This window comes from Canis lupus, chromosome 29 (genome assembly GCF_011100685.1).
Source record: "Canis lupus familiaris isolate Mischka breed German Shepherd chromosome 29, alternate assembly UU_Cfam_GSD_1.0, whole genome shotgun sequence".
Lineage (NCBI taxonomy): Eukaryota > Metazoa > Chordata > Mammalia > Carnivora > Canidae > Canis > Canis lupus.
The window spans coordinates 843,626-866,519 of NC_049250.1; the positions used below are offsets into that span (position 1 = coordinate 843,626).

General features: G+C 41.4%; 1 long non-coding RNA gene across 1 annotated transcript; it reads left to right on the forward strand.

Annotated features, from left to right (window-relative positions):
- The first annotated feature begins 201 nt into the window (after positions 1–201).
- LOC111093117 lies at positions 202–4,306 on the forward strand. The gene is made up of 3 exons (XR_005380831.1): positions 202–297; positions 1,812–1,899; positions 4,180–4,306. It is a non-coding gene; the product is annotated as an uncharacterized LOC111093117 (long non-coding RNA).
- Positions 4,307–22,894: the final 18,588 nt, after the last annotated feature.

The following is a 22,894-nucleotide window of genomic DNA, read 5'->3' on the forward strand; positions in this document are numbered from 1 at the left end:
CCTGAGTAATTTTTGTTATGCCCTTAAATAAGGACATATTCTTAATACTATAAAGTAGTTTGATGTGCTCATTACTGGTAAGCTTATAACTAAGACTCATAGGCCACTAGTACTTTTTAGAATGGTTTTAAAAATAATTCTTGGTAGCTGGAGGTAGGTTGCTACAGGTCATGGGATAAATAGGGGAATGTGGCATGCTTTCCACAGTGACTCTTTCCTTGCTTAAGATCAACCCTCAAAATCAAGATCAAGAAAACTCCGGACTTCAGAGCACCATTTATATTTCAGCATAAATAGGTCAGTTCATAGATGCAAGCTTTCCCTGTGACATTACTTAGCTATGTATGGTTACAAGAAAAATACTTCTTATTGCCAAGTATACATAACCCACATTAGTGAATTGGTAGTAAAAAATGAGTTTTATACATTTCTTGACTGTTGTGTGTTTGAATTGTAAACTATGTGATGAATATTCTTATCCATATGGAGAAATATCAAGAATTCTCATTGTGGTAGCTGGGCATATGTATCTAAACTCTTCTGGCACACCCAAGTAATAAGTCTCTCTGGAAATTTAGATTGCATGAAGCTTATACTTAAGGCTCCAATTCTATTTCTGCATTTTTATTCATTATTGTGTCGTTGTCCTGTGCCAAAGATACACCCTCCTTATCTCTGCCAGATTCCGGGTAATTGCAATTACACTTGGAAATGCTGGTCAGTAAGGGGAGGAGTCCCCTTAATTACAAAACACAGTGCTTGTCATCTGAGAAAAATGAAGCACCCCCAAACCTGATGAGTGATCTGTAATCATCCCCTATCCGTGCTTTATTCCTTCCTGTGTGGTTGTCTCTGACATGCCCATTCCTGTGTGCTGACTCTCACCCTGGGACCTGCTCCTGAGCTGACACCCACCTGCTGCAGTGGAGGAAGGTTTGCTGCCTCCAGCGAATTATTTCAATGAGTTGGAGGAAAATGGCAAACTAAACCAGGTTGTTTAGCGTGGAAGACAAAAAGCAAAGCACATTTAGGGCCTGTCAGTGCCTTTTTCTCAGCCCTCTCAGGTTGCTGAGGTTACTGTAGCGCGCTCAGTTCCTCTCCCTGCAGCCGGCGTGTACCTTCATTAAGTCGTGCCGCACGGCGCCGCTAGATGGCGCCGCTTCCAGCCAGTTCCGCCCGCGGGACTGGGACCCCAGCCTCCAGGCCAGGGAGGGCGCGCTGCCCCGGCCCGGACGCACCTGCAGGGGCCTTCGCCAGGTGGACGCGAAGGTAAGAGGGCAGGGAAGAGGCGGTCAAGCCGCAGGCCAGGGGCAAGCAGCAGGTGCCCACCCTGAGTCCCTGCGCAGGCTGGCACTGGTGCTGGTGCTCGTGCCCAGGGATGGGAGCCAGCGCGGTAGGAGGGCCCCAGAAGCTACAGTGACACACCTGCAAAGGACATGGCCTCAGGCAAGGCTTTGGAAATGACACCTACAACAGCCAGGTAATCGGAGACGTGCCCTCTGGGGCCCCTCCGCGGAAGAGTGCTATTGGAGGGACGGCACTGGGTAAGGCTTCAATTTATTTTTCTGGTAATGTTTTTATACTTCTTGATTCAATTATTCATCTTCTACTGGTAGTGTTACACGGTTTCAACATTCATTCCTGTTGGGTACAGGTATCTCATCTGTGGCTAGTTTGTGTCCAGGGGACAACCACACAAAGTTGTCCATCTGTTACAATCCAACTACAGTTAAAGGCTTAGAGCATTCTAGAGTGTCTAGAAGAGAGACGATAACAATAAAACACCAGGTTCTGCATTTTTGTTCCCACAGATACATTCAGGAGCGCTGGTTACTGATGGAGACTCTCTCTGTATTTGGGAGCTAAAGCTGTCTACTTCCTGTTTCTGAACTTAGGAGGGTGAGGAAAAGCCTGTGAACTATTTCCCTTGTAATTAGCCTTTTTGCTAAGGCGGGAGGTGATCATTCTCTTCTGCCAACCCAGCTAGAAATAGAATGCCTCTGCTAAGGAGAATTCTCTCTCTCTGATGGACACATTTGGACAGATTCCCTTTAGTCCTACTCGAAGGACTTAGTTGGATGACAGAATCCAAAGGTTTTATCTACAGCTGGTATTTAAGCTGTAGCTAAGATGGTTTTAAGTGAACATCCCAGAGGTGCAAAGGCAGGAGAAACAGAAGCATTGTTCACCAGCTACTCAAACAAAATCTGGGGCTCATTGATTAGTAAATGTGGGGCACTGGCCATGTGCCAAATGCTGCATTAGGCTGGGGATACATCAGTGAATGAAATGGACAAAATCACATACTCCTCTGGAATGTGTCTTTTAGTGGGAAGAGACACAAGATAAATGAATCAACCATGTATGTGAATACAATGAGAACTGCTGAGAGGAAAATAAAGCAGAGAAGGGGGATGGGGATTATAAGGTGCGATGGTTGGGGAAGGTCTCCCAGAGAAGGTGACACTTGAGCAAATGCATGGAGGATGTGGGGCAGTTAGTTGTAGAGATTCCAGGGGGATGGCATCTAGGCCTTCTTATACATTTAAGACTTCTACCACTCAGTGGTTCAACCATTGGTGGCTTGGAATTGAATACAGTGGTAATATTTACACCAGGGAAATTAGCAAATGCTATAATCCAAGGCTCATTTATTTGGACACCAGGCTCCTCAGCATATCATGGGAGGGAAGAGGAGAGGCCAGTAGTGATCCACCCAAGACCAGGTCCATCCCTTACTCTGGGGAAGGTCTGCAGTTACTGGAGGAATAAGGATGTACTCAGTCACAGGCTTGGGGGCTGCTGCTAGATGTCACCTTGGCTATTTGTAGGTAGTGCTTTGCTGGACAGTCTTTCTCGGCACATTGCTATCTCTTTAGAAGAAAGTAGGTATGAAAAATACCCTATACTTAAGAGTTATCACACATTTCAAGATTATCCTTTCTTCTTGAAATGATGTGAGAACTGGAACATCATTCTGTACAGTCAGGCCAGAGGAGCCTAAGTCCATTTTGCTGAGGGGGAGGGGGGAGCTTGTCTATAAGCTGTTTTGGATAAAAACGTATCCTTGTGTACCTTCTTCCCCTCATACATTCTCAGGCTGCCTGTCCCTCATCCTGAGGACATCAATTGAACACTGTGCTCCCCAACATTTTGAAAAATACATGGTACACCTCAAAGTTCAATAGGAACTGTTTTGGCATTATCTATGATTTTGACTTTGATACATTTAGTTTTATCAATTTACCTTCCTTGTTATCATAAACACCTGAGGTTAAATTTTAGGGAGAATTTAGCCCTGGCCCAGCTTGTATATGGTGGGCATTCTTTAACAACCAGGAAAAGTGCTGCTGCCCTTTAGAATGGGCAGAGCCAGAGCAATCCTGAGCACACAGATCTCTCTTTGGGGGCTAACAAAAACACACTGGAAATTTTACAAGAATTGACTTTTCTGTGAAGTTTCCAGAACTTTCACCTACTATGTGGTCTGGCATTGACAACCCACATCCATTGGTATGGCCTGTTCCAGCTGGGGGCAGGGAACTCAGAGGTGCAAATCTTCAGTGAGGGGTGAGGCAGGACAGGCATCCAGGCCCTGGAGCCATGAAGTCCAGGCACTGTCCCCATCTGGCCTTGACTCACTCTTTTAGACAGGAAAAGCCATGATGGACTCCATCTCTGAGGATTTTGTGGGGATCAATTGCTGAGAATGTGTACACTGCCGTTGCAGGGAGCCATGGCTGCTCATCCTCCTCCAAAGAGGAATGTTTGAGACTGTATGGGGAATGTTCTTGATTTTCCTAAAGTCTAGGGAGTGCTTGCCCTGCCCAAAGTGCCAATATGCTCCATGGGGAGAGGCCAGGGAGTGCCTGCTACTGCATTTAGCAAGAGTCAGGGCTACAGGGGACAAAAGAGATAGAATCCCTGATTTGTGCTCTGAACGTGGCTATAACCTTAATGCATAGGAATAATGGCTGAAGAGGTCTTGGGAGCCTCACACAGGGTCTGCAGAGGTGCTGCTGTGGACAAGCCTTGAAGTGGGCATGAAGGACTATATACCAGTCAGGGCTCATAAGCTCTCTGAGCATATTGGTCAAGGTGCTTATCTCTCTGGGTCTCAATGACTTCTATAAAACCAGAAGGCAGACCCAGGTGATCCCAAGGCCCTATCCTTTGTAGTTTCAGAATGGAGACCAACAGGCTGTCCAGAATTCTTCTCAATGGGACAGGTGGGCAGGTGTGGTTTCCTGAGGAGCTGACTCTGAGTGAATCTCTAGGGGACAGCACATTCCAGGCAGAGATGGGCCAGGAGAAAGGTAAGGGCTATGCTCTGTGGTCAGCAGGGGCCTGGCCCTCAGATGGTGTTAACAGCCCACCATTTGCACGCTGTGATTACCAGCTTATGTGAATGGAGATTGGGGCCCTGTCAGGAAATCTACTGGTGGGTGTCACTGGTTCAAGCTCTGCCATGGCTGTTGATTCCTCTGATGGTTTATGGAAGGGCTGAAAAAAACTGGATCCCACCAAAGGAGAGAGAGATGCTCCTGAACTGTGCTGTGTCCTTCCCTGTGTACTCTTTTGTGCACACATAGTGTGATGGTTAATTTTATGTATTGCTGTGACTAGGCCACAGGGCCCAGATGGTTGGTCAGACAATATTGTGGGTATTTCTGTGTTTTTGGATGAGATTAACAGTTGAATCCTTAGAATAAAGCAGATTACCCTCTAATCAATCATAAGGGTGGGCTTCACCCAATCAATAGAAGCCTGAATAGAACAAAAGGCTGTTGTCCATCGAGTAAGAGATGATTCTCCTGCCTTTGAACTAGGATATCACTTCTCCCTGCTTCCACATCAATTTCTGGCCTTTGGATTTGAACTGGGACATCAACTATCAGCTCTGCGAATTCTAGACTTGCCAGCTTCTGTAACAGAAGCCAGTTCCCTATAATAAATCTCTTTCTCTCTCTATTGATATATACAGATATACAGATATATATCCCATTTGTTGTATTTCTCTGGAAAACCCCGATTAATACACAAAGTATTTGATTATTTCACATGCTGGGGGAGAGAAAGCAGATTGGTTGTGTCATCCAGAGGAGTGTTCAGAAGACTCAGGATATGATTGCAGGCTCCCATGGAGAAATAAATGCATTGGCCGAGCCAAAGAGTTGGAACTACACGGTGGAGATGCTGCTGGATGCTGCTGGGATGCTGCATAGTTGTGAAGGCCTCCCTCCAGAGACAGTAGGGGAGAATAAACCACACTGATATTCCAAATAAGTCCAGGAATGTTGGAAGACAAGCCAGCTAATCTATGTATATATTCACAAGGTTTTTGAAAGAAAAATGCTGGGGAAATATTTAGTATTATTGCCATTATTATTTCTGGGTTTCATTCTACCTATATTTAAAGAGAATGAGGAATAAGGTTCAATGATCTATGTGTTTTGGCAAAAAGGTTAAAATATCCCCCTGGTTCAAATCGAAAAAACCTCTCATAATTCTCAGGTCAGACATATAAATATTCTAAACAAAAACTCATTAGTTCGGCCCACTCCACCATGTATTGAGTTAAGACTGACTAATCCAGAGGTTGACACAGTTAAATGAAAAGGTTCATTTGGAACTGTTAACACCTTGCAATAACACCTTGCACTTATATAGAAGCCTTCATGCTGAAGGATTGCAAAAGTGCTCCTCAGACGGTGTATAAATAAAAACCCTTCCCCTGACCAGAGGCAGCCTCCTTACAGGCACAATGCCACCAAAACACACACCCACAGTCTTTTTGATGAAAAAGAAAAGTGAAAACTCTTTTCTCCATTTCAAACTGAGAGAGTTTTTCCTTCATGCCAATTAATTCTTAGATTCTCTGACCAGCTGGGTGTCCAACTGATCAAATGACTATTTGATTAACGATTCAATTCTGACACTAATTCCTGGAGTTAGCATGGACCCTACAGGGTAAGGGCTCAGTTCCATGGCACTGGCCCCACATCAGACATCAATTCAAATGTGGTTTCCAAGCTACCCATACTTCTGCCTGGCTGAGTACAAATTTGGGAATACCCACAGTTCTCTCTTGCGTTCAATAATTCGCTAGAATGAATTGCAGAGCGCAGGAAAGTACTTTACTTATTAAGGATACAATTTAGGAACAGCCAAAGGGAAGAGATGCAGGGACACTGTATTGGGGGGGATGCCCCTGGGGCTTCCATGCTCTCTTGAAGCACTCTCCCAGCAGCTCCCTGTGTTCACCAACCTGTAGGTCTCTGAAACCTGTCAGTTAGAGATGTTAATGGTTTTATTATTATAGAGATGCAATTTTACTAAATCATTGGCCATTGGTGATTGAACTCAAACCAGCCCTTCTCCCCTCCCCAGAGGTTAAGGGCGGTTGGGACTCAAAGTTCCAGCCCTCCAGCTGTGCCTTGGCCCAACCCTGTCCTGAAGCTACCTAGGGTTACAGGAATCACTTCATTAGCATAAACTCAGGTGTGGTCTAGAGGAGCTTGTTATGAATAACAAAGGACAGTCCTATCTTTCAGGGAATTCCAAGGGGAAGGTTTTAGAAGATTTGATGCCAGGAACCATTTTACTGCACAAATGAGAGAGTACTTCAATTTTTTAAAAAGGATTTTATTTGACAGAGAGAGAGGAGACAGCATGAGTTGAGGAGGGCCAGAGGGAGAGGGAGCTGAGCAGGAGCCCAGTTTGGGGCTCCATCCCAGGGCCCTGGGGCCATGACCTGAGCCCAAGGCAGATGCTTAACGACTGAGCCCCCGAGGTGTCCCATACAGGGTATTTCAAATGACAGTACTGGTCTCACTGGTCACAGTGGAGTGAGACCGGTACTAATGTGAGCATGTCTGTCACATAGAAGGAGTTCTAGGGCATCTTAAATGACTTCCTCATGTTTTCTTGTCTCACAAAACTGACTAATAAAATTTCTGTGGTAATGAAATGCTCCAGTATGGTGGCCACTAACCACATGGAGTTGGCTATTGAACACTTGACATGTGGCTAATGTACTGCAATGTCATTATTTTATTATAATTATTACTTTACTTAATTGTGTTGTGCAAAGCTCTACAGTACAGATCCTCCAGAAATGACAAATGATTTCATGGGGAGGCGGTAGCTCCTGCTGGATCAGGAGCAGCCCTAGGGCCCTCATTTCTTGCCTCTCTCCTTGGAACCGTAACCCAAAGTGAAGAGATCTTGACATCTCCAGAAATGCTTAGTGTCAGATCTACCCACCCATCCATCTATCCATCCATTTATCCTTTGAACAAATATTTCTTGAGCATATTCAACACGGTTATATTCAGTGCTTTTCCAGGTAAACAGAGGTTTTGAATTTAGAATTGCCCAGCAATTCTTAGAATAGACACAGAATTAAATTTAAAAAAAATATTTTATTTATTTGAGGGAGAGAGTGAATGAGAGAGAGAGAGAGAGAGAGATCACATAGGGGCAGAGGGAGAGGGAGAGGGAGAAACAAACTCCCCCACTGAGCAGGACTCTGTCTGAGGACACTGGGATCATGACCTGAGCTGAAGGCAGACATTTAACCAACTGAACCCCCCAGGAGCCCGAGTAATTGGTGGTTCTTGCAATCAGGAGGGCATTTATGATAGAGGGAAACTGAGTAGTGTGGAGGGTGACATCTTAAGGAACTCCGTTATTTTCTCCCAAGTGGGATGGTGGGTTAGAAAGAGGAGAGAAAGGAAGAAGCATGGAAGTAGAGTTTAAGAGACTTGAATAAAGGACACCTGGGTGGCTCAGCGGTTGAGCATCTGCCTATGGTTTGGTTGGGACGTGACCCTGGGGTCCTGGGATCGAGTCCCACATCAGGCTCCCTGCAGGGGGCCTGCTTCTCCCTCTGCCTATGTCTCTGCCTCTCTCTGTCTGGGTCTCTCATGAATAAATAAATAAAATCTTAAAAAAAAAAGAGGCTAAGTGAAATGACACTGCAGGGAAATCATTAAGGGCAATGATGGAGACAGAAGCAATTGGAGCAGAACAAGGCAGGAGAGAGTGCGACATGAGGTAAGTTGCCAGGGCAGCTCAGGCGGCCTGTGTCCCTGCAACAGAAGCCAGCGGGAGTGAGGACTGGGCACAGGTCTGAGGGGCCCGGAGGCAACACTTGCAGGAAAAGCTGGACCCTAGGACAGAGTCTGAGGCAGGTGTGGGCTCCTTGGAAAAAGGGTCACCCCAGGGCCTACCTGGAAAAGGGGCTTCCTCTGATGCTGAGCTGAGTGAGTGAGCCCAAGGTTGATAGGCATGTGGTTTTTCTTACCTAGTGGCAGGTGAGGGTGGGGCAGGAACAGTTTTCTTCCAAGAGGAGAGAAAAAAAGCCAAACAGAAGCTACATTAGGGAAAATTTTTGTGCTTGTTAAATATTTTATGAGAAGGTCCTTAGCTAGGATGCTTCATGCATGTCTTAGTTGGCACTGCTGTAACAAATTATCATAGAATGGGTGCTTTGTAGACAACAAAATTGATTTCTCACAATTCTGGAGGCTGGAAGTGTGATTTTTGTGTGCCAGCATGGTCAGGTGAGACCTGTCTAGGTTGCAGCCTTCACTGTGTCCTGCAATGGTGCAGAAAGGGTGCAGGAGCTCTGTGGGTTTCCTTTATAGGTGTGCTAACTCCACTTAGGAGGGCTCCACTCTCACGACCTAATTACACTCCAAAGGTCCCCTACCTCCAATACCGTCACATTGGGCATTAAGGCTTAAACATATATGAATTTTGGGAGGGCACAAACATTCAGTCCATAGCAATCTGAAATGGTTTGTCCAGTCCTCAGTGATTTGGGACCTTACCTCTAGTCACTATGGTGTGCTGACCCACAGAACTGGACAGTGATTCTTATGACATTTCTTAAAACTCTCTCTTTCTAAGAAATTGGGTAATTTCTTATAAAGGAGACTTGCTTTTCTGTCTGCTGTGGCTAGGCTATAGTTCTCTTTGTTCTCTCTGTGCATGAGTAGGAGTTTGCAGGGCCTAGGAGCTAGTTTGTTTGCTTAACATATCCTAAGAATTGCTGCTTGTCTTTTCTAAACTTTAATTAATTGTGGTTAATTTATACCTGTGCCTTGGCATAAAGGGCTCAATTTAATTTCTCTTCTTTCTCTATATACACATGCACACACACATGATATATATACACACACATACACGTATACATATATACATACACATATATAAAGGTTTAGGATATATATACGTACACACACACATACACACACATATAAAGAGGCTTAGAAAAATCAGACCAAGTTATTAGTGATTTATATTAATATTAGAATTCATTAATTCCATTCCAAATAAATCCTTTCCAAACAAAACACATTAATGTATGTAATATATTAAATATATAATATATTACATATATTATATTACATATATATTTATAAATATATAAAAATTAATGTATAATATATATTCTATTTCAAACAAGTCCTTTCCAAGCAAAACGCAGAGCTGCAGAATCACCCATGCATCTGGCTCTTATATATATATATATATATATATATATATATATATATATATATATATGCATTTTGCTTGGAAAGGATTTGTTTGGAATGGAATTAATGAATTTTTATATTTATATAAATCACCAATCACTTGGTCTGAGTTTTCCAAACCCTTACAAGCTTACATAAGTATTTTTAATTTAATTACTTTGAAGTAGTGTGGTTATCAGAATTCCCACGGTTCAGGCTCCTCGTTCCAAGGTCAAGATAACTATGCATTTGAAATGTTAAGGTCAGACCCTCAGACTAAGGACTTTGCTCCTTCCTTGGCTATGTGCTGGGCTGAGCTGTCAAGCTCACACAGCTGGAGGAATTGGCCCTGATGCCAGCCTCAGGGGCAGGGACATATTGGTGGTCCTGTCCATAGAGACGTGGGATTAGGTGGTGGCAACAGGACAGCCCAGTTTAAGTGCTGAGAACTGGAATGTAGACTGTGCAGGAGGCTGTGCAGGAGGGGTCAGCCCAAAGCGACACTGACCCAGAGATGCTCAGAAGACATGCAGGTGAATGGCAGGTGCTCAGGTCACTGCTCTGGGCTTGTGTTGGGACTCTGCTCTTATAATGAAGTATTACAGTGAATCTTCCAGGGAAAGTTTGCAAGGCCACTACACAGTCTTTTCTTGGGGTGTCAGCTTTCCAACCTCTTGGATTCCTGACCTTGTTTCAAAAGCATATTTCTTTACAATTTGACTTTTATCCAAGGAGGAGTGAAGGCAATTGTTGGTAATTTGGCAAGTGCTTAGTTTAGTTATATAGTAGTTGAATTTTTATGCCAGTTTCACTTTTGTGTGTGTGTGTGGGGTGGGGTGGGGTGGGGTTTTTGACTTTGCCTGTCCCTCTAGACTTCTGACCAGCACATAGGTGTTTTCAGAATGAAATGTATACCTCATTAATATTAACTGGGTAAAAAATTCATTGCTCTCCCAGAGAAGCTTATTTGGGGGGTCACCTTGACTCTTTTCCAGCAAGTGGGGAAATGGTGGGATGTGATATGTCAACGTATCCCCTGCACATGGGCCCAGCAGGCTGAGATCCAGGCTGAGCTATGTGAGGTTAGGGTCTAGGCTCTCTGCCAACATGGGCGTGGCATGCCACAGGCTGCAATAAAATGGCTCAACTTTGCTTTATCAGCACCTGCTTTTGAATAGCTATCAATTAGATGCCTTCTACATGTGTGGCCCCTCCCACTGGAAGATTTTCCAATCCATGGTCAAAGCTAGTGTGTGACAATATCACTCCAATGTGGGTGTAAGAAATCCATCTGCAAAGGAGACTGAAGAGCTTCCAGGGCCTGCTGTGTGGCCAGGAATACCTCTGGGGTATCTGTTCAATGACACAGACACCCATGGCTTCCTGTGGAGGTGATGTGTGTGGCAGCGTGGGTCTTACTCTGTGCCTGGACTGGCTGTGAGGTTCTGGAGAGCCCTATGAGGAGGACATGCTGAGGTTTCTCCTTGCACGGAGGCCCCTCTGCTCTTGGGAGATGGTTCTTAGGCAGCCTGGGAAAGGCAGAAAGTGAGTCCCCTGGGCTCGGAGGCAGCCAGGTGGTGGGTCAGTTGGCAGATCTGTGGGAAAGGGCTTCACATTTGAGCTCTTGCTCCCACTTGCTCATCGTGACTTGAAATTCCTTTACCGGGGGGGGGGGGGTGGTGGAATTCTTCCAAAAGAGTCAGGTTTCAGGTCCTCACTTCTTTCAGCAATTTATAAGAAATTTGTCATTGGACCTGGCCTCAAGGGATTTGAGTGTTAATTAAAAGATTTTATTGTCAACCTTAAAATTATTTTAAAAATTCCTAATTATGTTTCAGGAAATTTATGGTTTTTAAGGATGAGTCTTTTAGAGACTTATTTAGCTGTATGAGCTTGAGCAAGTTGTAGTAATCTTTTTAGACTCAAATCACATTCTTTAAAAGGAGGCAGTTGTACTACATGATTGCTTAGATCTATGTTAGTTCAAAAGGTAACAATTCTCCAATTAGAATCTTTAATGGAATGATTTTCATAATCAGAAAAACAATGCATATGTTATGTGTAGAGGTGGTAATACTGATTACAAATCATTATTCCATGGTCATGGATTGGAAGAATTAATATTGTGAAAATGCTACCCAGGGCAATTTACACATTTAATGCAATCCCTATCAAAATACCATGGACTTTCTTCACAGAGTTGGAACAAATCATCTTAAGATTTGTGTGGAATCAGAAAAGCCCTGAATAGCCAGGGGAATATTAAAAAAGAAAACCAGAGCTGGGGGCATCTGGCACAATGCCAGATTTCAGGTTGTGCTACAAAGCTGTGGTCATCAAGACAGTGTGGTACTGGCACAAAAACAGACACATAGATCAGTGGAACAGAATAGAGAACCCAGAAGTGGACCCTGAACTTTATGGTCAACTAATATTCAACAAAGGAGGAAAGACTATCCATTGGAAGAAAGACAGTCTCTTCAATAGATGGTGCTGGGAAAATTGGACATCCACATGCAGAAGAATGAAACTAGACCATTCTCTTACACCAGACACAAAGATAAACTCAAAATGGATGAAAGATATAAATGTGAGACAAGAGTCCATCAAAATCCTAGAGGAGAACACAGGCAACACCTTTTTTGAACTTGGCCACAGCAACTTCTTGCAAGATGCATCCATGAAGGCAAGAGAAACAAAAGCAAAATGAATTATTGGGACTTCATGAAGATAAGAAGCTTCTGCACAGCAAAAGAAACAGTCAACAAAACTAAAAGACAACCTACAGAATGGGAGAAGATATTTGCAAATGACATATCAGATAAAGGGCTAGTATCCAAGATCTATAAAGAACTTATTAGACTCAACAGCAAAGAAACAAACAATCCAATCATGAAATGGGCAAAAGACATGAACAGAAATCTCACAGAGGAAGACATAGACATGGCCAACATACACATGAGAAAATGCTCTGCATCACTTGCCATCAGGGAAATACAAATCAAAACCACCATGAGATACCACCTCACACCAGTGAGAATGGGGAAACTTAACAAGGCAGGAAACCACAAATGTTGGAGAGGATGTGGAGAAAGGGGAACCCTCCTGCACTGTTGGGAATGTGAACTGGTGCAGCCACTCTGGAAAACTGTGCAAGTTCCTCAAAGAGTTAAAAATAGACCTGCCCTACGACCCAGCAATTGCACTGCTGGGGATTAACCCCAAAGATACAGATGCAGTGAAATGCTGGGACACCTGCACCCCGATGTTTATAGCAGCAATGTCCACAATAGCCAAACTGTGGAAGGAGCCTCGGTGTCCATCAACAGATGAATGGATAAAGAAGATGTGGTCTATATGTATACAGTGGAATACTACTCAGCCATTAGAAACTGCAAATACCCACCATTTGCTTGGACGTGGATGGAACTGGAGGGTATTCTGCTGAGGGAAATAAGTCAATCAGAGAAGGATATACATTATATGGTCTCATTCATTTGGGGAATATAAAAAATAGTGAAAGGGAATAAAAAGGGAAAGGAGAGAAAACAAGTGGGAGGTATCAGAGAGGGAGACAGAACATAAAGACTCCTAACTCTGGGAAACGAACAAGGGGTGGTGGAAGGGGAGGAAGGCGGGGGGTGGGGGAGACTGGGTGATGGGCACTGAGGGGTGCACTTGATGGGATGAGCCCTGGGTGTTATATGTTGGCAAAATTGAACTCCAATAAAAAAAATGAAAAAAAAATCACATTGAAATGTAAATACCAAGTCGTTTCCTGAGGTCAATATTGGTAAGGGGCAGGAACATAGATAGGTGAGGAGAAAAGGAAACAAACACAAAAAGTGTCAGAAATACTCTGCATTTGGCCAAAGTTTGAGTGTCAGTTTTTCTGGCTCATCTCTATGACCTTGGGTATATTGCTTGATCTCTCGGTACTTCAATTTGCTTATCTCTGAGGTGGTAGAGCCCAGTTAGGAGGGTGTTGTGAAGCTTACAGCAAGGTAGAAGAGTGACGGGCATGTGTAGGGCTACCTCAGGGGCTGTTACTCTTATTAATGATGCTCATTTGTGAGCCATTTCCTGGTTAGCAGCAGTTTAGAATGATTCTTGCCTTAATTAAAAAATCACTTCTCAATCTGGGAGTAGAAAGAAGTAAAGGGAGGAATGGAAGTTTCAGCCTTGGCTTTAAAAAGTTGGTGAAGCAATGGGAAGTGGCACCTCCATTTTATGGATTTCAATCTAAGGAGCTCTATAAAAAAAACCAGACTGGTACAACACTTTGAAAAACTTAGTTTTCTTCTTTTGGCTCTGCAATTTGCATGGATTTTGAAAAAGGTGTTAAATTAAAAAAAAAAAAAAAAAGGTGGCATTATGTATTTTCAGGGTTTAATGATTTATGCATTTTTTTTAAGGTTTAAAAAAGTCTCTGTTTTAGGGTGACCTCGGTTGGCTTCATAGCCTTAAATGTTCCTGGTCTGAATGGTGTTTGAAAATACACCTGCAAAATTTTTCAGTATCCTTTCAATGAGTCCATTGCCTGGGTATAGGAATCACAGAGGACACTGTGACTTCCCTCAGTTCATGCCACCCCATCAGCTGGCCTTGATCCTTTCCAAAGGCCAGAACTCTCTTGGGGATCCTTCACTTCTCTTGCAGGCCAATGACTGCCACCCAGGGATCTGCAGCATTCTCCCCAGGCCCTGGGAAGTCTCTAGGCAGTGTGTGTGTGTTGGGGTGGTGAGTGGGTGGGGGGGTCTCAGAGGGGCAGAATAAATGCTAGCCATGATTTCTTTCTTCTGTTCTCTAGTTCTTCCCTACGTCTACTTTTTGTGGGTCAATCCTTTGCAAATGTACAAGATAGTTTGGCTTTTACATAATGCTTATTTTAAAATACATCTCTGAAGTTGTCTAGGCTGAAAGTCACATATAATAGGACTATGAAAATAAGGAAAAAGGATAAAGCAACAACAATAGCAAAAGATGAAAAGAAAGATATAACCATGATGTAAAGATACTTGGTGCTCTTCACCTTAATTTAACTCTGAAACTTCTGGCAATCTGAATGATGATAGAGATAGAAATGAAATAAAACACTATAAAATACTATAAAATACATGATTTCCATTATATCATGAATAGAAGAAGACTAGTTTGAATCTTGACTTAAGAGTTTTGTTCTCAATTCTAAACAGAGTATGTCATGAATGTCCTTATATAAAAGATATTGACTGAGTAGTCTTGAATAGAAATGATGCAACAGTTTCAGGGATTGTATTCTTCATATGTCTATTTCTTGTGTTTTCCCTTGTCCATCACATAAGAGAAGATAGGTTAATCCTGGGACCACCTACTCTAAGAGGTAAGATGAGTCTGGAATAATGAGAGGGCCTCAAAAGAAGATTCTGTTGAATCACTAATGAGGAAAGTACACACAGTACTGCAGTCCTGTTAACTACGATGCTTTCACCTGCCTGATTGCCAGTATCTCTTATTGCTGTATTCTGCCCACCAGGTTGGTCCTGCTCCACTGTGGCTCCAACACAGAATGGGAGGGAAGATTGGGTCAATATAATGATGTAGAGATTGATAGGGACTAGATACAAGTCTTTCTAAGGGTTTTGATCTTTCTTTATTGTTTTTTTTTTTAAACTCTTATATTTAATTTAAAAAAAAAACCCAAGTTGGTAAAGAAGAAGTAAGACTTTCACTGTTTGCAGATGACATGATACTGTATATAGAAAACCCTACAGACTCCACCATAAACTGCCAAAACTGATAACTGAATTAAGTTTTGGTTTATCTTATAAGAGCAATGGAAAGCCATTGTAGATTTTTTTTTGTTTTGTTATTGTTATTTTTAGGATGAGACACATGCTAAAAGGTTTGAATTTTGAAAATACCACTCTGTATGTGTTGTGTGTGGAGGTAGCAGGGCAGGGGTGTGTGAGAAGGACTGCATAGGAAGCCAGCACAACCAGGTTAGATGACAAATGAAGGGCTTGGCTCCAGGTAAGATGGTGGCAATGGGAATGGAGAGAAGTATGTGGACTTGTGGTTTTGTATATGTGCGGCCGAAGCGAGCACGACTTGTGGTAATTTGGGTGTGGACTGGGTGATGAGAGAGAGGAACATGCCAGTGACAACTCACAGATTCTGGAATGCAGCATGGAATGCCAGCAACAAGGAGGCTGTAGAAGGAAGATGATGAGTTTGGTCTTGGGTGTGTGCCTATGGGTCCCTAGGAGTGGATAGACAGTGGGGGTTTGTATGTACACGTCTGGATTCAGAGATGTCATGGATGGTAGATTTAAACTGGGAGCCCTCGGCATGTCAGTGGTCATTGAGAGTGGGAGATGATCCATGGCAAGAAAGACCACGGGCCTGGAATCCAGAACAAGGGGGTGCCCCAGTGTCTATGTGCCAGGGAAAGTAGGAGCCAGGCAAAGGAGACTTAGCAGGAGGAATTGGAGATAGAGGCCTGGGGAGTGTGGTGTCCCAAGACTCCAGGGAGAAGAGTGTCTTGAGAAGGGGGAAGGGAAGAATCTGTGTACCATTAGGAGTTCACCCATCTGGTGACTGAGGCAGAGGTAGTTGAATTTCATGAGATCTATCTGGGACAGTGGTGGGGGTAGCAGCTAGGCTAATGTGCTGAAGTGGGCATGGAAGATGAGAAAATGGAAAAGGCAAATGTGAGTAAGTCTTTCAAGAAGTTATATTATGAAGGAGAAGAAGAAGGGGATAGAGTCATAGGGTTGGGAGAATTCCAACAGATTTTTAAGTGTGTTGGGGAGTGGGGTTGGGGGGGTGAGGTGGGGGAGAGTTAAGTTCTAAAGCTTACACTGCTTCAAATATTTTTGGAATCATTAGCCCAAAAGAACAAATGTACACGGTGCAGGATTCCAACTAGTGTTGCTATATTCTACTACCTTGCAGGATGCTTTGAATATGGAGGTGTAACTTAAACATAAGTGATTTTACAGAGATTGTCCACTGTGGTGATAGGGAGTGGCTATCTTGCAAAATGAGAATGAAATATACAGGAGGATGAGACATAGAAGTTAGAGAAGAAAGACGGGGTGAGAGATGCCTACAGTCTCCCAGCCAGTTAGGTGTAATACATGCTGTCCTGTCCAAAATTTTTAAATTCATTCCCTAAAGTGTAAAAATAGCCCCTGGCCTCTGCCCTCCACTGTGTCCAGCACTGTCTGTTTCATCACTTAGTAGAGCACATTTTGTGATCAGCTCATACCTCTGAGCACAGGTCCTGTTTCTGTCTTTGAGCATGCACTGTGTCATAACAGACAATTTGAGCTCTCCCCCTTTCCCTCTCCAAATAATCTCCAGAAGTGCAACCCATTACACTACACCTCTGTTCCTGAACCTAGCCAGCACCCGGGCAGCCAGGAACCTGATAGTGCCAACTCTGGACAACAGGCTCTGCCTCTGCAAAGGGAAAAGGAACAAGCCCCAGAAATGCAGGTGTGGGAAGAGTTTGTGACTGGGAAAGGATAATGTATGAGACATCTGTTTGCCAAACACCCCACTTAGCCATGTTTTCCAGTGCTAGTGCCCCTGGAGATGGGATGAGGAACACTCAGAGTGTTTCTCTGCCCAAGAATGAAGAAGGCTCACTTTCTCAAGAAACTTGTGATACATGAGAATTTAGATTTCAGTAGTTAACTGTGCTGTTGTGGATCCAAATACAATGGGTCTATTTTGTGTTTTTTTTCATACAACAAAAAAACATCCCCTATTTCCTAAGGATCCAGCCATCAGATCCAGGCAAGCAGATAGCCTGTTTAGAATGAAGGAAACAAACTCTCTGTGGTGTGAGTATGGGTGTGGGGATGGGGACAGCCCTTCCAACCTCCCTGTGGCTCATTGTTGATCTCTAACCCTCCTTCACTAGCCAAGTATACAGGCATAGACAGCACACGTAGACCCCATGTAGACTCATTCACACCAGCAATGACCCACCTGACTGCCTTCACTGGGTACACTAAACGGGTTCATAGCTGTCAAGCTCTGGGAGATGTGCTCTGTGGAAACATCTTTCCTTTAGTAAGATAGTGAAGTGGTAAATAAAGTGGCTGCTGGTAGTAAGCCCAAACATTAAATAAGGGAAGGGGGACAAAAGGACACGTCAAATTGAGAGAGAAATGGGCATTGTAGGAAGGGGTAGAGCTCTGTGTATCAGTCTAATTTTGATTCTTGGATTTTGGGTGCTGCAGATTTTTGGCATTCATTTATGATGCTCCCATTATGATTGGCTATGGTGGTACATCTTAAATTTAGTTTGATTGTCCTAGTTTGGCCTCCTGATGTGCTCTTCCAGTAATGGGAATCTGTGCTTCTGGAGAGAGCAGCAGGAAGTGTATAGGGCTGGGATGCTGTAGGAAAAACTGTGGACCCCATGGGGAAGATAAAAAAATCAATATCCGAAAGGATTTGATTTGATGGGCAGGGCATGGGGAGTGGCAAGATCCTACGATAGTGATGAGCCCAGAACAGTGGTGACGCCTTTGTCCAGAGTGGTATCTTTGGAGAAGGACCTGGGCTAGCAGCTGGTAGTTAGTCTCTAAATGGGAGGGTTACAGTAAGCACTAAGCTTTTGCTCCAGCCTTAAGGGAATCCTGGATAATTAGCAATTCTGGTGGGAGTCTCAGGTAGTTGATTGGATGACTTGGGAATTAGAGACAGTATATCTTGGTAGCCTCAGTTCGTCAGAGAGGTTACAACATCATAAGATATATTGTGTTGTGCCTGCTTCTGAACTCTGACTACACTTTAAAATTAACTCAAGACCTTACTACTGGTGCCCAGGCCTCAGCTATTAACTGGCTTACCTGGAAACTCTGGGGTGGAAAGATACATTGACAATTTTAGAAGTGACAAGTATAATTCTAACTTACAGCCAAGGACTGGGATATTTAATAACTATCTGGTGCTGCTAATCCCTACTCCTCTTGCTGCTGTGTTGGGGCCATTAGCACACTCCCTCTCCTGGTTACAGTTGGCTCAAGAACAAGGCAGGCATTTCTATGTCTCACTGCATTAAGTCAAGATAAATATGAAGTAGATTCTGATAAGTTAAGATGTATCTGGTATGCCCTAGAGGGACCACCAAGAAACCAAGAAAATAACTTAAAAAGATGAAAAAATCATTAAAGCAATTGAAATGTGAGACCAAGAAATAGTTAATGCAAAAGAATGTAGTAAAAGAGTAATAGAGAAAGAAAGAAGAAATGAGACCCATAGAAAACATGTTAAATGGCAGATATAAATCCAGCTCTATCAATAATAATGCTAAATATGAATCAAACAATCTAATCAAATAAACAATCTGTAAGGCAGAGGTTGTCACACTGGGTAAAAATACAAGATCTAAGTATATATTCTACACAGGGGACAAAATATAGATTCAAAGATACAAATAGGTTGAAAGTGAAAAGATCTGCACAGGTATATAAACATACACTCTTTTAAAAGTACCTGTGCAGTTGTGTTGGTGTACAGTGCTGTTCAAGCCTTCTGTCTCCTCATTGACCTTCTGCCTACCTTTTCTACCCATTATTAAAAGTGAATTGTTGAAGTCTACAGGTATCTCCATTATTGAATTTTATTTCTCCTTCAAGTTTGTTAGTTTTTGCTTCATATATTTTGGGCCTTTGTTGTTAGATGTGTTTATGTACAAAACTGTCATATCTTTTTAACGGATCAACCCTCTTATCATTATAAAATGTTCCTCTTTATCTCTAGTAGCATTTTTTATTTTTAAAGATTATGTCTAATATCATTAGAGCCACTCCAGTTCTCTTACAGTCTGTATACTTTGCGTTCTTCTACCTCCCAACCACTGTAAACTTCCATTCTACTCTTTTTTTTTTTTTATGAGTTCAGCTTTTTTGATTGCACATAAAGAAGTAAAATCATACAGTATTTGTCTTTCTCTGGTTTATTTCAGTTAGCAGAATGTGCTCAATTTCATCCATGTTGTAGTAAATGGTAGGGATTGCTTTTTTTCTCGTGGCTGGTAATATTTCATTCATTTGTAGAAGGGCTTCAAGGTTGTTTATGTATCTTGGCAATTATGAATAGTGCTGCCATGAACATTAGAGTTTTAAATCTCTTTTGAGATCCTATTTTCATTTCTTATGGATTTCTTATGGATATCCACCCAGAGGTGGGACTGCTGGATCATATGGTACGTCTATTTTTAATATTTTGAGGAATCTCCATATCTTACCCAAGGAACTCCATAGTGGCTCTACCAATGGTGGACACTCTCACTAACAGTGTATCAGGGTTCCCTTTTTCCACATACTCACTAACACTTTCTACTTCTAGTCTTTTTGATGTTAGCTATTCTAACAGGTTTGAAGTGATACCTCATTCTGGTTTTGATTTGCATTTTCCTAATGATTAATGATGTTGAGCATCTTTTCATGTACCTTTTGGTCATTTGTATTTCTTTGGAAAAAAATCCATTCAAGTCCCCAGCCCATTTTAAAAATTGAATTGTTTGTGAGTGTATGAGTTCTTTATATATTTTGGATATTGACCTCTTATCAGATACATGTTTACAAATATTCTGTTTTTTAGTTTGCCCTTTCATTGTGTTGCTTTTTAATTTGTTGTGCAGAATGTTCTCAGTGTTCTGTAGTCCCACTTATTTATTTTTCATTTTGTTTATGCTTTTAGTGTCTCCTATCTAAAAAATTGTTGCCAATTTGTAAATTGCCAATTTCTCCTTTGTCAAGGAGATATTTCCCTAATGTCTTTTTCTAGGAGTATTACAGTTTTAGGTCTTATATTTAAGTCTTTATTTCAAGTTACTTTTTTGAGTGGTATAAGATAGGAATCCAGTTTCATTCTTCTGTGTATGATTATCCAGTTTTCTCAATCAACACATTTATTGAAGTGTATTATCCTTTCCCCATTGAGTATTCTTAACTTCTTTCTCAAATATTTTTTGACTCTGTATGCAGCAATTTATTTCTGACCTCTTGATCTTATTCCTTTGGTTCATGTGTTCATTTTTAGGCCAGTACCATGTTTGATTACCATAGCTTCCTAGCATAGTTTTAAATCAGGCAGTGTGATGCCTTCAGTTTATTCCTCTTTCTCTATTTTGTTTTGGCTATCTTTTATGGTTTCATAAAAATTTTAGATAGTTCTTTTTTTTCTATTTCTGTGAAAACTGACATTGGCATTTTCATAAGCATTGCTTGAATGATGGCCTTGTGTAGTTTGGATATTTTAGCAATATTATCTCTTGATCCATGAACATGAATCTTTCTATTATTTGTGTCTTCTTTAATTTCATTATTCAAAGTCTTATAGTTTTCAGTGTATAGATCTTTCATCACCTTGGTTAAATTTATTCCTAAGTTGTTATTTATTTTTTAAATTGTATAATTGACATACAATGTTATATTACTTTCAGGTATATAACATAATGATTCAACATTTATACATTGCAGAATGATTACCACAATAAGTCTAGTTCCCATCTGTCATTGTACGAAGTTAGTGCAATATTATTGACTATATTCCCCATGTTGTACATTACATTCCCATGACTTATTTATTTATAGCTGGAATTTTGTACTTCTTAATCTCTTTCATCTATTTCACCCTCTCCAACCTCCCTTCCCTCTGGCAACCACCGACCTGTTCTCTATATTTCTAAGTCTAGGTTTTGTTTTGTTTTTCGTTTGCTTGTTTGTTTTGTTGTTTAGATTCCACATATAAGTGAAACCATACTTTTCAGCTTTTGCCTTTTACCATCCATGCAGTCCCACATGGCAAGATTTCATTCCATTGTTATGGCTGAGTAGTATTTCAGTGTGTGTGTGTGTGTGTGTGTGTGTGTGACATCTTCTTTATACATTCATCCATCAATGGACACTTAAGTTGTTTCCATATCTTAGCTATTGTAAAAAATACTTTGGTGAACATAACTGTGCATATATCTTTTTGTTTTTGTTTTTTTTGCATATATTTTTTGAATTAATACTTTCATTTGCTTCAAATAGATACCCCGTAATGGAATTGCTGGACCATTGAGAAGCTCTATTTTTAATTTTTTGAGGAACCTCCATACTGTACCAATTCCCATTCCATTCCCATTAACAGTGTATGATGGTTCCCTTTTCTCCACACCCTTGCCAACACTTGTTATTTCTTGTCTTTTGATAATAGCAATTCTAACAGGTGTAAGGTTATATCTCATTGTGGTTTTAATTTTCACTTCCATGATGATCAATAATGTTGAGCATCTTTTCATATGCCTATTGGCTATCTGTATTCAGATTCTCTACTATTTACAAATTAGATTTTTTGTTGTTGTTGTGATTCTTGAGTTGTATGGTTATAGATTCTGCATATTAACACCTTATTGGATGTATGATTTGCAAATATCTTCTACTCAGTAGGTTACCTTTTTATTTTTATTTTGTTGATGGTTTTTCCTTCACTGTGCAGCAATGTTCTAGTTGGATATAGTCCCACTTGTTTATTTTTGCTTTTATTTCTCTTGCCTTTGAAGTCAAATATACAAACACTTTGCTAAGACTGATGTCATTGGGCTTACTGCCTATGTTTTCTTCTAAGAGTTTTATGGTTTCAGATCTTACATTAAGATGCTCAATTTATTTTAAGTTAATTTTTATATACGGTATAGGAGGATGGTCTAGTTTCATCCTTTTGCGTATTGCTGTCCAGTTCTCTAACACTATTTATTGAAGAGATTGTTCCTTCCCCATTGTATATTCTTGCCCCCTTTCTTGTAAATTAATTGAACATATATGCATGGATTTATTTCTGGGCTTTTTAATCTGTTTTATTGATGTGTCTGTTTATTCCACATATAATATTCCATTATTGTTTTGATTACAGTAGCTTTGTAGTATAGTGTGAAATGAGGGTGCATGGTACCTCTGACTTTATTGTTCTTTCTCAAGATTTTTTGGGGCTACTTGAGTCTTTTTGTGGTTCCATACAATTTTAGAATTATGTTTTCCTAGTTCTGTGAAAATGCCAATGGAATTTTAATAGGAGTAGCATTAAGTCTGTAGATTGTTTTGGGTGTATGGACATTTTAACAATGTTAATTCTTCCAATCCATGGTATATCTTTTCATTTATTATTATGTCTTCTTCAATTTCTTTCATCAATGTCTCATAGTTTTCAGTATACAGATCTTTCATCTTCTTGGTCACATTTATTCCTAGAAATTTTATTCTTTTCGATACAATTGTAAATGAAACAATTTTCTTGATCTCTCTGATAGTTTATTATTAGTATATAGAAACCCAATACATTTTTTGTGTATTAATTTTGTATCCTGCCACTTTATTGAATTC